We start from the raw sequence: 14,185 nt of genomic DNA on the forward strand, positions 1-14,185 counted from the left end.
AAGTGCATCACAGCCACGGAAGGAAGGGAAGTTGTCTGCCAACTGGGAAGGACTGTACATAGTTTCCAAGCAGATACGTCCAGGGACCTACTGCTTGAAAACTCCGGGGGGCAAGAAAGTAGACCGTACTTGGAACTCAGAACACCTGAAGAAGTACTACCAGTAAAAGCAACAGTACCACCAACAACACCACTAGTAGTAGCAGCAGTAGCAGTAGCATAGCCATGGTACACAGTAAGTTATATTATAGTTTTCAAAGATAATTTGAAATTTTATTTGAGATTTGAAGTAAATAGTTGATTTTGGGTACACTCGCCTACTCCTACCCATCGATCGGATCACCTACACAACACCATGGTCTACGGACCACCAAGGCGCAATGCCACCAAAGTCTATTGACCACAAGGCGCAATGCCACCAAGGTCCGATGACCACCAAGGCGCAATGCCACCAAGGTCCGCTGACCACCAAGGTGCAATGCCACCAAGGTCTGCTGACCACCAAGGCACGAATGCCACCAAGGTCCGCAAACCACCAAGGCACGATGCCACAAAGGTCCGCAGACCACCGAGGCACAATGCCACTAAGGTCCACGGACCACCAACGTCCACAGACCACCAAAGTCCAAGAACTATCAAGGCTCAAGGCCACCAAGGTGGAACGACTATCAAGGCCTCTGCCATATACGAGTAACGAAGAGCAATACACAAAGGAGAGTGGATCCAACCACAGAAATCCAGAAAGAAGCCTATACGAGAAGGAAACCTCATAAAGACAGACCTCATCCGCTCGTTAGGAGAAGGCACGATTGACTCCCTAGGGGCGCGAAGGACAATCTCAGAAGGTATGTGGTACAATTGGCGAAAAGACACCAAGACTGATACGGTCAAGAGGCTCGAGAACCGTCCCATCCTACTATTGGGATCCTTGACTGGGGGCGCCACCCCAACATCATCTCTAGGAGAACTACCATCTGGGCTAGGACTATCAATGGAATTCTCCCGGTCACTAGAAGTAGGTTTGGGAGGAAGCAATGGGGGGAGAGTGTCTGCAGAAGAAGACGACTTTGAAGAGGGCCCATCCGTAGACCCAACTACAATAGTGGCAGAATCAGATTCGCTAGATGTCATGGACAATGGCAAGGAAGGCTACTTACTTGAGTAGTAGTTCCCCAACACCAAGCCACCGACCCAGGAGAGTGGAAAGCGAGCTGTAACAACCAACAAGCGAACCCAGGAGGAAAGGTACCAAAAAAAAAAAATGCCACGGTGAAGGTCCGTAGTCGACAGGCCATGGACATGGGTGAGGCTTGAGGTTCGAGGTCGAGGTCCGAGGATGAGGTTCAAGGTTCGAGGTTGAGGTTCGAGGTTCAAGGTTTAAGGTTCAAGGTCCGAGGTCAAAGTTCACGAGGGGTCGAGGATAAGGTTCAAGTAAAGATGTGTCTATGGCCAAAGACGAATTGGACTCAATACCAAAAAAAAAAAAAAAAAAAAAAAAGAAGAAGAAGAAGAAGAAGAAGAGAGAGAAAAAGAGAAGGAAAGAGAAGAGAATGAACCCATACCAGGCACAGACCGCAAACGATGAGGGATCACGGGGCAAGGATCGAATGAGAGGTCGTGGGCGCCGATTGTCAAACAAGTGCCCCCGGGAGCGAATCGGATCGAATGAGAGGTTGCGGGCGCTGATCGTTGAACCAGAGGTCAAGGGCACCAATCAAACGAGAGGCCACGGGCACCGATCGTCGAACGAGAGGTCGCGGGCACCAATTGAACGAGAGATCATGGGCGCAGATCGTCAAACGAGAGGTCACGGCCGCCGATTGAATGAGAGACCACGGGCGTAGATCGTTGAACGAAAGGCCACGGGCATCGATCACTGAACGAGAGGCCAAGGATGCCAATCAAGGAATGAAGCCAGGCGTGGATCGAAGGACATCGTCAGGCGTACGACACCAGGGGTGGACCCCCAAGGGCATCAATCAGAGAGGCTTCGAAGGACTCGGATTGAACAAGGGCGTCAATCGAACCAACGTCACTAGGTGCGAATCAGACGTGGGCGCAGATTGAATGGGTGTTGACTCTTTAAGAGGAAAAAAGAAAAAGAGCTAAGGATCCACACCCAAAAGGCATGGGCGTCGACCCTTGGAGAGAGAATGGATAGAAGAAAGAGAGGGTTGGGAAAAAAAAAAAGAGGCAGCCAAGGATGCACGCCCAAAAGTCCATGGGCGCGGACTCTTGATTGAGAGCAAAGGTAAGAGATAGAAGAAAGAGAGTGTTGAAGAAAGAAAAAAAAAAGAGAGCCAAGGATCCACACCCTAAAAGGCATGGGCGTCGACCCTTGGAGAGAGAATGGATAGAAGAAAGAGAGTGTTGGGCAAAAAAAAAAAAAAGAGGCAGCCAAGGGTCCACCCCCAAACGGTCATGGGCGCGGACTCTTGATTGAGAGCAAAGGTAGGAGAGAGAAGAGAGAGAAGAGAGAGAAGAGAGAGAAGAAAGTGAAAAAAAAAAGTCCATCAGTGATTGCCGCCCAAAACCAAAAAAGTAGGAGAGAGAAAAGAAGAAAAAGAAGGAGAGAGAGAAGAGAGAAAAAGTAAGAGAGAAGAAAGAAAATAAAAAGGGAGTTTTGGCCACGGCCAAGGACCGCAGCCGATTGGCGTGGATAGTGGAGCAGCGCCAACAGGCGCGAACAATGGAGCGGTGCCAAAGGGCGTGAATAGTCGAGCGGTGCTAACGGGCGCGAACAGTCGAACGATGCCAATGGACGCAGACATTCGAGGGGCGCCAAGGGGCGCAGATAGTCGAGCGGCACCAACGGGCACGGACAAGCACAAATAGGCTGAGGTACGAGCAAAGAACGTGAGATCGAGGCATGGGTGACACAGGCGCAAGGAGGCGACAAGCTTGTGACAGAGACCGCGGATGTGATCAAGATTAAGAATAAGCAACACTAAGTAGGCCAAGGCTGGGTAAGCCACTAGGAAGGCCAAGGGCTAACAGCCAAGAAAGGAAGAAACTAGAAGAGAGCAAGGGAGACAAAGCTTCAAAACAAAAATGAAAAAGTTACTCTCTTGAACACTCCACTCCAAGAGAATGGGGGGCAAATGATTATCCCAAAATCACACCGGCCAATCGGAGGTCGCCATGTGTCCCTGGTCCAAGGAGGTGGACCAAAACTGGCCCAACGAAAGACCAACCGTGGGTTCGAACCGCATGGCCCACTATGAGCGTGGACCAAACAACCACCCTCCAGGGACCTGGACTAGGATACTACCATCGTCCCCAATAAGAGGTACAACGTCACTTGGACTCTGTACCACCATCATAAACAAGACTTATACCATCTTCAGGACTTTGCACCATCCTCTATCAATCACACAATCCGAGACGGATACAAACACTTTACATTTATCTATTGGAAACACCATTCCTATCAGGACACTATCTCCCCGTAGAGAAGCAACCAACCATGGAAGACCCCTGACACTCCTAAACTCTATCTGCTATGGGGATTATTTGCCATCAACTAGGACTCTTCGCACCGCCATAATCCATTATAAAAAGGAAGGTATGTTACTCCATCAGGCATCTTGAATTCTATTGATTCATCTATGATAAACCCAAAATCACACCAACCAATCAAAGGTCGCCACGTGTCCCTGGCCCCAAGGAGGTGGACCAAGGCCGGGCTAGCGAAAGACCAACCGTGGGTTCGAACCACACGGCCCGCTATGAACATGAACCAAGCAATCACCCTTCACAGACTTGGACTAGGATACCACCATCATCCCCAACAAGAACTACACCGTCACCTGGACTCTGTCCCACCTTCCTGAACAAGACCCATACCACCTTCAGGACTCTATACTATCCTCTACCAACTACACACTCCAAGACGGACACAAACACTTCATCTAACAACACACCTATATCTATCTATTAAAGACACCATTCCTATTAGGACACTATCTCTTCGTAAAGAAGCAACCAACCATGAAGAACCCCAGACACTCTGGGACTCTATCTACTACGGGGATTATTCACCGTCAAATAGGACTCTTTGCACTGCCATACTCCATGATAAAAAGGAAGGTATGTTACCCCATCAGGCATCTTGAATTTTATTCACACATCTGTTTGCTCAGAGAGATCTAACTTAGGCATCTGAGAGTCCTAGGTCGGAATCACACCGGTTCTCCGTTGTCACCCAGGTTCTTTTACAGGTTACGGCACTTGAAGGACCATTGAATAATTTTTTGACGCAACAGATTGACGCCGTCTGTGGGAATGATGCTAGCCACCACCTCTACTAGCTTGTTTCCATACCTGTTCAACAATGGCACCACGAGGCAAGAAGACCGTTCCCTCTACCAACAATGCTGCAAGGGAGGGGAACGGATCACCTCCCCCAGAGAGCTCACGCCGGAGAGCCATTGATCGTGTCTCTTAGGAGAAGGGGGTTCCAGAGAACCAGCAGGTGGGGTTAGTCAACCTCTACCTCGAAGCAGCTATTAGAGCCCCTACTTGACCCTAATGCACCAGCAATTGTGGGTCAGATCAATGACTTGCAATGACAGATCCTCGATGATCGACAACTCTTCTATGACTAATTGAGGCAATAAGCAATGTCACACCGTCGTAGGATGGATCCCTGACAGGACCAGAGCCCTAGGAGGTCACCTCCCAGGGGGGATAGGTCAGAGAGGCACACCAGGCAGTGGGGAGAGCCTTCCCAACTTCCCAAATGAACAGTGGACCTCCCAGTACGATCAGACCGGGGAAGAACACCATCACACCGATCCGTGGTACCCAACCTCAAAGGGTCCATTTGGAAATCGGTGTTCCAAGGTCGACTGGGAGGAAGTTATACACTAGAGCGAAGCCGAACATACCGTGAAGGAAGCCCCTCGTGTTTATGCCAAGATTCATCGTGACGTGATCCTTCACCCTCCCTCCAACAGTCAAGATGGGAGGGGACTTCAAGGAGAGGACACGCCCAGGGCCTCTGGTTGGGGGTATCAGGGACCTTGAAGTGATCAAGGACCTGGCACATCATGAAACCAAGACCATGAGGGAGCTCCTGAAATGGTGCAATGAGTTTGTCAACATGGCTGAGATAGTACAAGCCCAGAAGAAGGCGATCGAAGGCAAGCCCCAAGAGAACAAGAGGTCGGCGATGAAGGATCGCAAAGAGAGCAAGAGGTTGAGAACCGAGCGTCGACAGGACAAGGGTGATCATCCCTCAGGTAGGGGTAACCGTCGCCCAGAAAGAAGTGAACGGGCAAGCAACCTAGAGTTCACACCTCTAAACACCACCAGGTCTTAGATCCTCATACAGATCTAAGATCGTGACCTAATTCGGTGGCCCTGACCCATGCTAGCAGGGCCTGAGAAGCGTAACCCCAACAAGTTCTACCTCTTCCACAAGGATAACGGGCATGATACAGAAGACTGCTACCAACTGAAGAGAGAGATAGAAAACCTTGTAAGAGCAAGGAGCCTGAACAAGTACATCAAAGGAAGGCGCGACGGCCGTTTGGGCTAAGGAGACCGAGGTCGTGAGCAAGAAAGAGAAGAACCAAAAAGGGAAGAAAGGAGGGCAGATCGAGATAGGGAGAAAGAGATCACCCAGAAGAGAGGAGAGATGTACCAGAACCAAGCGACACCAAGGGAGCCCCCATCCTCACCATACTTGGAGGACCGGGGCAAGAGTCTACCAAAAAGACCAAAGCCCATGCTAGGTTCGTGGGAGTAACAAAGAAGCCGAGCAAGGTAGCAAAGACCGAGACGATGATCTCCTTCTCGGATGTAGATCTGGAAGGCGTAAGCTTTCCACATGAGGACGCCTTGGTAGTAGAGGTGGAGATAGCCAATCGACTAGTGCATCGGGTATTGATAGATACAGGGGCGTCAGTGGATGTACTCTCACTAGAAGCCTATCGACAATTTGGGTTTGGAGACGACCAACTCAAGCCAGAGCCTACCTACCTCCACGGGTTCTCGGGTACTTCAGCCTCCATTAGAGGCACTATAGAGCTACCCGTCACCTTTGGAGAACACCCTTGACAGGTGACCATCATGGTAAACTTCATAGTCGTCAGGTCCGTGGTCTCATTCAACGGCCTCCTAGGGCGACCCTCCCTGATAGCCCTTAGAGGGGTCATTTCACCACTCCACCTGAAGATGAAGTTCCCCACTGACAATGAAGTAGGAGAAGTCCGAGGCGATCAGAAGAACGCCAGGGAATGCTATGCCACCTTTGTTAAGAAGAACGATGGTAACACCAGGGGAATGGCACTATGCATGGAGAACCTGATCAGTGACCAAAGAGATGAACAGACGGAGAAGAGAGGTAGACCAGTGGAGGACCTCATCCCATAGCCACTCAGCAAAGATGATCCCTCCAAGGTCGTACAAATTGGTTCATTGTTGAACGATGAACATAAAGAAGAACTGGGGCACCTCCTCCAAACCAACATGGATGTCTTCGCATGGTCGACGATGGACATGCCTGGCATACCTAGATCCATATTAGAGCACAAGCTACACATAGACCCGATCAGGAGACCCGTCCAACAGAAATGGCAGAATTTTGCCCTCGATCGACAAGCAATTATCAAAGAAGACGTCGAGAAGTTGAGCCGAGTAGGGTTCATCCAAGAAGAGAAGTTCCCTACCTGGCTCGCAAGCGTGGTCATGGTACCAAAGTCCAATGGGAAGTGGAGGAAGTGTGTCGACTACACCGACTTGAACAAGGCATGCCCAAACGATGAGTACCCATTACCCAGGATCGATCTATTGATCCACGCAACTGCGGGCCATGAGATGCTTAGCTTCATGGACGCCTACTCTGGGTATAACCAGATCCTCATGAGTGAGGATGATGAGTCGTGCACCGCATTTCGAATGGACAAGGAGAACTACTGTTATAGTGTCATGCCGTTTGGACAACCATTGAAGAAGGTGCTGACTGACCTAAAGCTTTCATGGTACTGAGAAGGAACCAGATGAAATTAAATCCTGCAAAGTGCACCTTCGGAATGACGTCAGGGGAGTTCCTAGGGTTTATAGTCTCAGTACGTGGAATAGAAGCCAATCCATCCAAGATCAAGGCCATCCAAGAGATGGCACCACCACAGACGGTCAGGGAAGTGTAGAGGTTAAATGGAAGGGTCGCCGCCCTTTCAAGGTTCGTGTCACGGTTGGGTGATCAGTGCCTGTCGTTCTTCAAGACATTGAAGAACCTTCGAAGTCCTAAAGACTTTTTATGGACAGAGGAGTGCCAAAAGGCATTCGAAGAGCTGAAGGAGTACCTCGAGAATCCACCACTTGGGTGACCAAAACCCAATGAAGAGCGGCAGATCTACCTGGCTGCAACCCCAGTCGCAGTGAGCGCAGTGCTGTTAAAGGAAGAAGCAAAGGTACAAAGACCCATCTACTATGTCAGTCATGTCTTGATTGACGCAGAGACCAGGTACACCAGGATCGAAAGGGTAGCCTATGCACTGGTGATCGCGGCTAGGACGCTCCGACCATACTTCCAAGCCCATACAATCATAGTACTAACCGACCTACCATTGAAGAAGGTGCTGCACAAACCAGACGTCTCCGGACGATTGATTGCCTGGATAGTAGAGTTGAGTGAGCACGACGTCAGGTTCTAACCTCAAACTGCCATCAAAGGCCAGGCACTGGCGGACTTCGTCGTCGAGTGCACCCTATCTGAAGACAATCTAGAAGTAAAAGAACCAGAGGAGCAAAAAAAAAAAAAAAAAGGGAGAGAGAAAGGTCATGGGCGATAGGCCATGGATAAGGATGAGGTTCAAAGTTTGAGGTCGAGGTTCGAGGTCCAAAAAGTCTGAGGTCGGAGTTCGTGAATGTTCGAGCAAAGATGTGTCTGTGGCCAAGGATCGAGTGCTAAGGGTCGAGATTGAGGATGGGCCAAGCTAGATGGACCCTATACTCGACTACCTACAGAACAACGTCTTATCACAGGATAAGATTGAGGCAAGGAAGATAAGGATGAGAGCTACAAAGTACACGGTCTTTGACGGGTGCTATATAAGAGAGGAGTCACTGCACCACTACTCAGGTGCCTAGGACCCGAGGGAGCCAAGTACGCCCTAGTAGTGGTCCATGAAGGGATATGCGGAAGCCACATGGGACATATAAGGATAACATAAGGGGAAAGCTCATTCCGCCTAGCATCTGGTATAGAGGCATTGGCACCAGTAGAGGTCCTCTCCATGTCCCACAGAGTACTGCACTTCAATGAGTGCACCTACAACGACAGACTACGAGCAAACCTGGACTTCGTAGATGAGGTACGTGAGAAAGCACTCCTAAGGAACGTGGCATATCAACAGCGAACAACCAAGTATTATAACGCCAGAGTAAGAGAAAGGCTATTCCACCAGGGAGACCTAGTCCTAAGGAGGGCAAGCGCATCACAGCCATGAAAGGAAGGGAAGTTGTCTGCCAACTGTGAAGGACCATATATAGTTTCTAAGCAGATACCTCCAGGGACCTACCGCTTGAAAACTCTGGGGGCCAAGAAGGTAGACCATACTGGAACTCGAGCATCCGAGGAAGCACCACTAGTAAGAATGGCGGCACAGAGACGCGATAGTAGCAAGCAAAGTCACCGAAATAATGAGTAGTAGTAGTAATGAGCAGCAGTGGTAGTAGCGTAATCAGATGTCGGCCATGGTACACAGTAGATCGCATTATAGTTTTCAAGATAATTTGAAATTTTATTTGAAGTAAATAGTTGATTTTGGATATACTCGTCTAGTCCTACTACTCATCAATGCCACCAAGGTCCGTTGGCCACCAAGGTCCGTAGACCACCAAGGCGTAATGCCACCAAGGCCCATTGGCCACCAAGGTCCGTAGACCACCAAGGCGTAATGCCACCAAGGTCCATAGACCACCATCGACTGCAGACCAACAAAGTTTGAGAACCATCAAAGCACTAGGTCACCGAGATCGAACGACTACCAAGGTCAATAGACCATACGCATCAGCAAAGAGGAACAGTATGCGAAGAAGATGAGAATTTAACCTTAAATAGCAAGGGAAAGAAGTCACAATATATACAATATAAAGTGCATGGACAAGGGCCGTAGACAACAGGCCATGGACATGGGTGAGGCTCGGTTCGAGGTCGAGGTCTGAGGAAGAGGTTCGACATCCGAGGTTGAATTTCACGAGGGATCGAGGTCAAGGTTCGAGTAAAGATGTGTCTATGGCCAAGTACATACCAGAGAAGACAGGCTTGGACCAAAGGATCGAACGGGGGCACCGATCGAAGGAGGGTCCCTTGACGTGGATCATCGAAGGAGGCTCCCTAGACATAGATCGAATGAGGGTCCCTAGACGTGGATCGTCGAAGGAGGGTCCCTGGATCGTCGAATGAACAACCACGGGTGCCGATCGAAGGACGGTCCCTGATCGAAAGAGGGTCCCCGGACATGGATCGTCGAAGGAGGGTCCCTGGATCGTCGAATCGCGGTCAAGGGCATCGATCGAATCAAGTAGGGGCACCTGATCATCGAAACAAGAAAGGGGCATCAAACCGAAACAAGCAGGGGCACCCGATCGTCAAACGAAGAAAGGGGGGCCTATTGAAGAAAGGGAAGTGATAAAAAAAAAATCAAGTCTATCATTGATCGCTGCCCAAGACCAAAGGACAAGAGAGGGAAGAAAAGAGAAGAAGAACGAATCTATGCTAGGCACTAACTGCAGATCGTCGAATTAGAGGCCCCAGGCACGGATCAAAGTAGAGACCCCGGGCGCAGATCGCCAAACGAAGACAGAACAAGAGCACCGGATCATGGAACGAAGAAACCGAACAGGGGGCACCTGGTGGTCGAACAAAGCAAGGGCACCTGATTGTGGACGATCGAACAAGGGCACCTGATCGTGGGCGACCGAACAAGAGCACCTGGTCATGGAACGAAGAAATCGGGCAAGAGCACCTAGTCGTGGAACGAAAAAATCGAGCAAGAGCACTTGGTCGTGGAATGAGGAAATTGAACAGGGGCACCCGATCGAAGTCAAGTAGGGGCACTTGGTCGTCGAACAAAGCAAGGGCACATGATCGTCGAACGATCGAACAAGGGCACCTGATCGTGGATGATCAAACAAGGGCACTTGATCGTGGGCGACCAAACAAGAGCACCTGGTCATGGAACGAACAAATCGAGCAAGAGCACCTAGTCGTGGAATGAAAAAATCGAGCAAGAGCACCTGGTCGTGGAACGAAGAAATCAAACAGGGGCACCCGGTCAAAGTCAAGCAGGGGCACCCGATCGAATCAAGCACTTGAATGAAGAAAGGGGCTTCGATCGAAGGATGCTGTCACCCAGCGCACGATATCAGGCACGAGTCGTCACCAACATCAGTCAAACAAGCATTGGCACCCAACGTGGACCGCGGGCACGAGCGCTCCTCCCAAGGACGTGGACGCGAGATAAGAGAACCCCACAAGTACAGCATGAAGACATAACCAAGAGAGCACAAGGCTGGCTTACAAAGCAAGCCAACCCAAAGGCCAAAGCCAATAGTGGACCACACTAGTCTTTGCCACCTAAAGCCGAACACTTGGGGGGCACCAAAAAGCTACTAGCAAGTGCAAGGAAGGGAGAAGATTCCAAGAAAGAAAAGTGAAAAAGCAAGAGAGAGAGGAGCACCAAAAATAAAAAAAAATAGGGGAAAAAGGGGCCATGGCAGCCATGGGCATCGACGAGGTTCGAGTTCGAGGTCGAGGTTCGAGCAAAGACGTATCTGTGGCCAAAGACCAATTCGAGTCAATATCAAATAAAAAAAAAAAAAAAAGGAGAAGTACGAGACGTCGCAAGTTCGAGGTTTAGAGGCAAAGTCCGAGAAGTTCATGGAGTTTGAGATAGTTCGAATACCAAGGCGTAATGCCACCAAGGCCCGTTGGCCACTAAGGTCCGAAGACCACCAAGGTGCAATGCCACCAAGGTCCGTAGACCACCAAGGCTTAATGCCACTAAGGTCTGTACACCACCAAGGCACAATGCCACCAAGGTCCGTAGACCACCAAGGCGCAATGCCACTAAGCTCCGTAGACCATCAAGGCACAATGCCGCCAAGGTCCGTAGACCACCAAGGCTCAATGCCACCAAGGTCCATAAACCACCAAGGCACAGTGCCACCAAGCTCCGTAGACCACCAAGGTGCAAAGCCACCAAGGTCCGTAGACCACCAAGGCTCAACGCCACCAAGGTCCGTAAACCACCAAGGCTTAATGCCACCAAGGTCTGTAGACCACCAAGGCACAATGCCACCTCCGTAGACCACCAAGGCACACTACTACCAAGGTCCGTAGACCACCAAGGCACAATGCCACCAAGGTCCATAGACCACAAAGGCGCAATGCCACTCAGGTCCGTAGAGTATCAAGGCACAATGCCACCGAGGTCTATAGACCACCAAGGCTCGAGGCCACCAAGGATTGACAACCACTAAGGCTCAAGGCCACTAAGGTTGAATGACTACTAAGGCTTATTTGCCACATACGAAGGACGGGGAACAACACCCAGAAGGGAGACAAAGCTTCAAAGAAAAAAATGCAAAGTCTACTCTCTTGGACATTCTGATCCAAGAGAGTGGGGGGCAAATGATAAACCCAAAATCACACTAACCAATCAGAGGTCACCACGTGTCCTCGGCCCAAGGAGGTGGACCAAGGCCGGGCCAGCAAAAGACCAACCGCGGGTTCGAACCACACGGCCCGCTATAAACATGAACCAAGCAATCACCCTTCCCAGACTTGGACTAGGATACCACCATCGTCCCCAGCAAGAACTACACCGTCACCTGGACTCTGTCCCACCGTCCTGAACAAGACCCATACCACCTTCTGGACTCTATACTATCCTCTACCAACTACACACTCCAACACGGACACAAACACTTCATCTAACAACACACCTATATCTATCTATTAAAGACACCATTCCTATCAGGACACTATCTCTCCGTAAAGAAGCAACCAACCATGAAGAACCCCAGACACTCTAGGACTCTATCTGTTACGGGGATTATTCACCGTCAAATAGGACTCATCGTACCGCCATAGTCCATGATAAAAAGGAAGCTATGTTACTCCATCAGGCATCTTGGATTTTATTCACACATCTGTTTGCTCAGAGAGATCTAACTTAGGCATCGGAGAGTCCTAAGCCGGAACCACACCGATTCTCCGTTGTCACCCAGGTTCTTTTGCAGGTTACGGCACTCGAAGGATTGCTGAATGATTTCTTGACGTAACAGATTTGAGGTCGAGGTCCAAGGTCAGAGTTCGCAAAGGTTTGAGGTAGAGGTTCGAGCAAAGATGTATCTGTGGCCAAAGACCAATTCGAGTCAATATCAAAAAAATAAATAAAATAAAATAAAAAAAAGGGAAGTATGAGACATCGCAAGTTCAAGGTTTAGAGGCAGAGTCCGAGAAGTTCATGGAGTTCGAGATAGTTCGAATACCAAGGCGTAATGCCACCAAGGCCCATTGGCCAATAAGGTCCGTAGACCACCAAGGCGTAATGCCGCCAAGGTCCGTAGGCCACCAAGGCACAATGCCACCAAGGTCCGTAGACCACCAAAGCTCAATGCCACTAAGGTCCATAGACCACCAAGGCACAATGCCACCAAGGTCCATACACCATCAAGGCGCAATGCCACTAAGGTCCGTAGACCACCAAGGCACAGTGCCACCAAGGCTCAATGCCACCAAGGTCCGTAGACCACTAAGGCTCAATGCCACCAAGGTCCGTAGACCACTAAGGCACAGTGCTATCAAGGTCCGTAGACCACCAAGGCACAATGCCACCAAAGTCCATAGACCACCAAGGCGCAATGCCACCAAGGTCCGTAGATTACCAAGGCACAATGCCACCGAGGTCTATAGACCATCAAGGCTCGAGGCCACCAAGGATCGACAACCACTAAGGCTCAAGGCCACTAAGGTTGAACGACTACCAAGGCTTATCTGCCACATACAAAGGACGAGGAATAATAACACCCAGAAGGGAGACAAAGCTTCAAAGCAAAAACTGCAAAGTCTACTCTCTTGGAAATTCTGATCCAAGAGAGTGGGGGGCAAATGATAAACCCAAAATCACACCAACCAATCAGAGGTTGCCAGGTGTCCCCGACCCAAGGAGGTGAACCAAGGCCGGGCCAGCGAAAGACCAACCGCGGGTTTGAACCACACAACCCCCTATAAACATGAACCAAGCAATCACCCTTCACAGACTTGGACTAGGATACCACCATTGTCCCCAACAAGAACTACACCGTCACCTGGACTCTGTCACACCGTCCTGAACAAGACCCATACCAACTTCAGGACTCTATACTATCCTCTACCAACTACACAATCCAAGACGGACACAAACACTTCATCTAACAACACACCTATATCTATCTATTAAAGACACCATTCCTATCAGGACACTATCTCTCCGTAAAGAAGCAATCAACTATGAAGAACCCCAGACACTCTGGGACTCTCTCTTCTACGGGGATTATTCGCCGCCAAATAGGACTATTCGCACCGCCATACTCCATGATAAAAAGGAAGGTATGTTACTCCATCAGACATCTTGAATTTTATTCACACATGTGTTTGCTCAAAGAGATCTAACTTAGGCATCGGAGAGTCCTAGGTCAGAGCCACACTGGTTCTCCATTGTCACCCAGGTTCTTTTGCAGGTTACAACACTCGAAGGACCACTGAGCGATTTTCTGACGCAACAATCTATTTGCTCAGAAAGATCTAACTTAGACATCGGAGAGTCCTAGGCCGGAACCACACCGGTTCTCCGTTGTCACCTAGGTTCTTTTGCAGGTTACGGCACTCGAAGGACCGCTGAACGATTTTCTGACGCAACACACTGGGATATCAGTAACCTTATTTATAGTAATGTAAAAACCATGGCTCTTAAAGCCGTAAGGAACTTTTGTAATTGTTGCGGCAAAATTTGAGCTGCGGTCCACCTGGTCGGGTCGACCTGCACAAGTAGACAACACCAGACAAGAGAGTGCCAGCCTAAGCCAGTAAGTACACTCCAATGCCTAAGTTAGACCTCTGCAACAGATAACTCCCCCAAGTTAAGAACTTAAGAAATGAGTTAAGAGAGTCCCCTTTACCTGGGTTAGGC

This window comes from Telopea speciosissima, chromosome 9 (genome assembly GCF_018873765.1).
Source record: "Telopea speciosissima isolate NSW1024214 ecotype Mountain lineage chromosome 9, Tspe_v1, whole genome shotgun sequence".
In the NCBI taxonomy this organism is placed as follows: domain Eukaryota; kingdom Viridiplantae; phylum Streptophyta; class Magnoliopsida; order Proteales; family Proteaceae; genus Telopea; species Telopea speciosissima.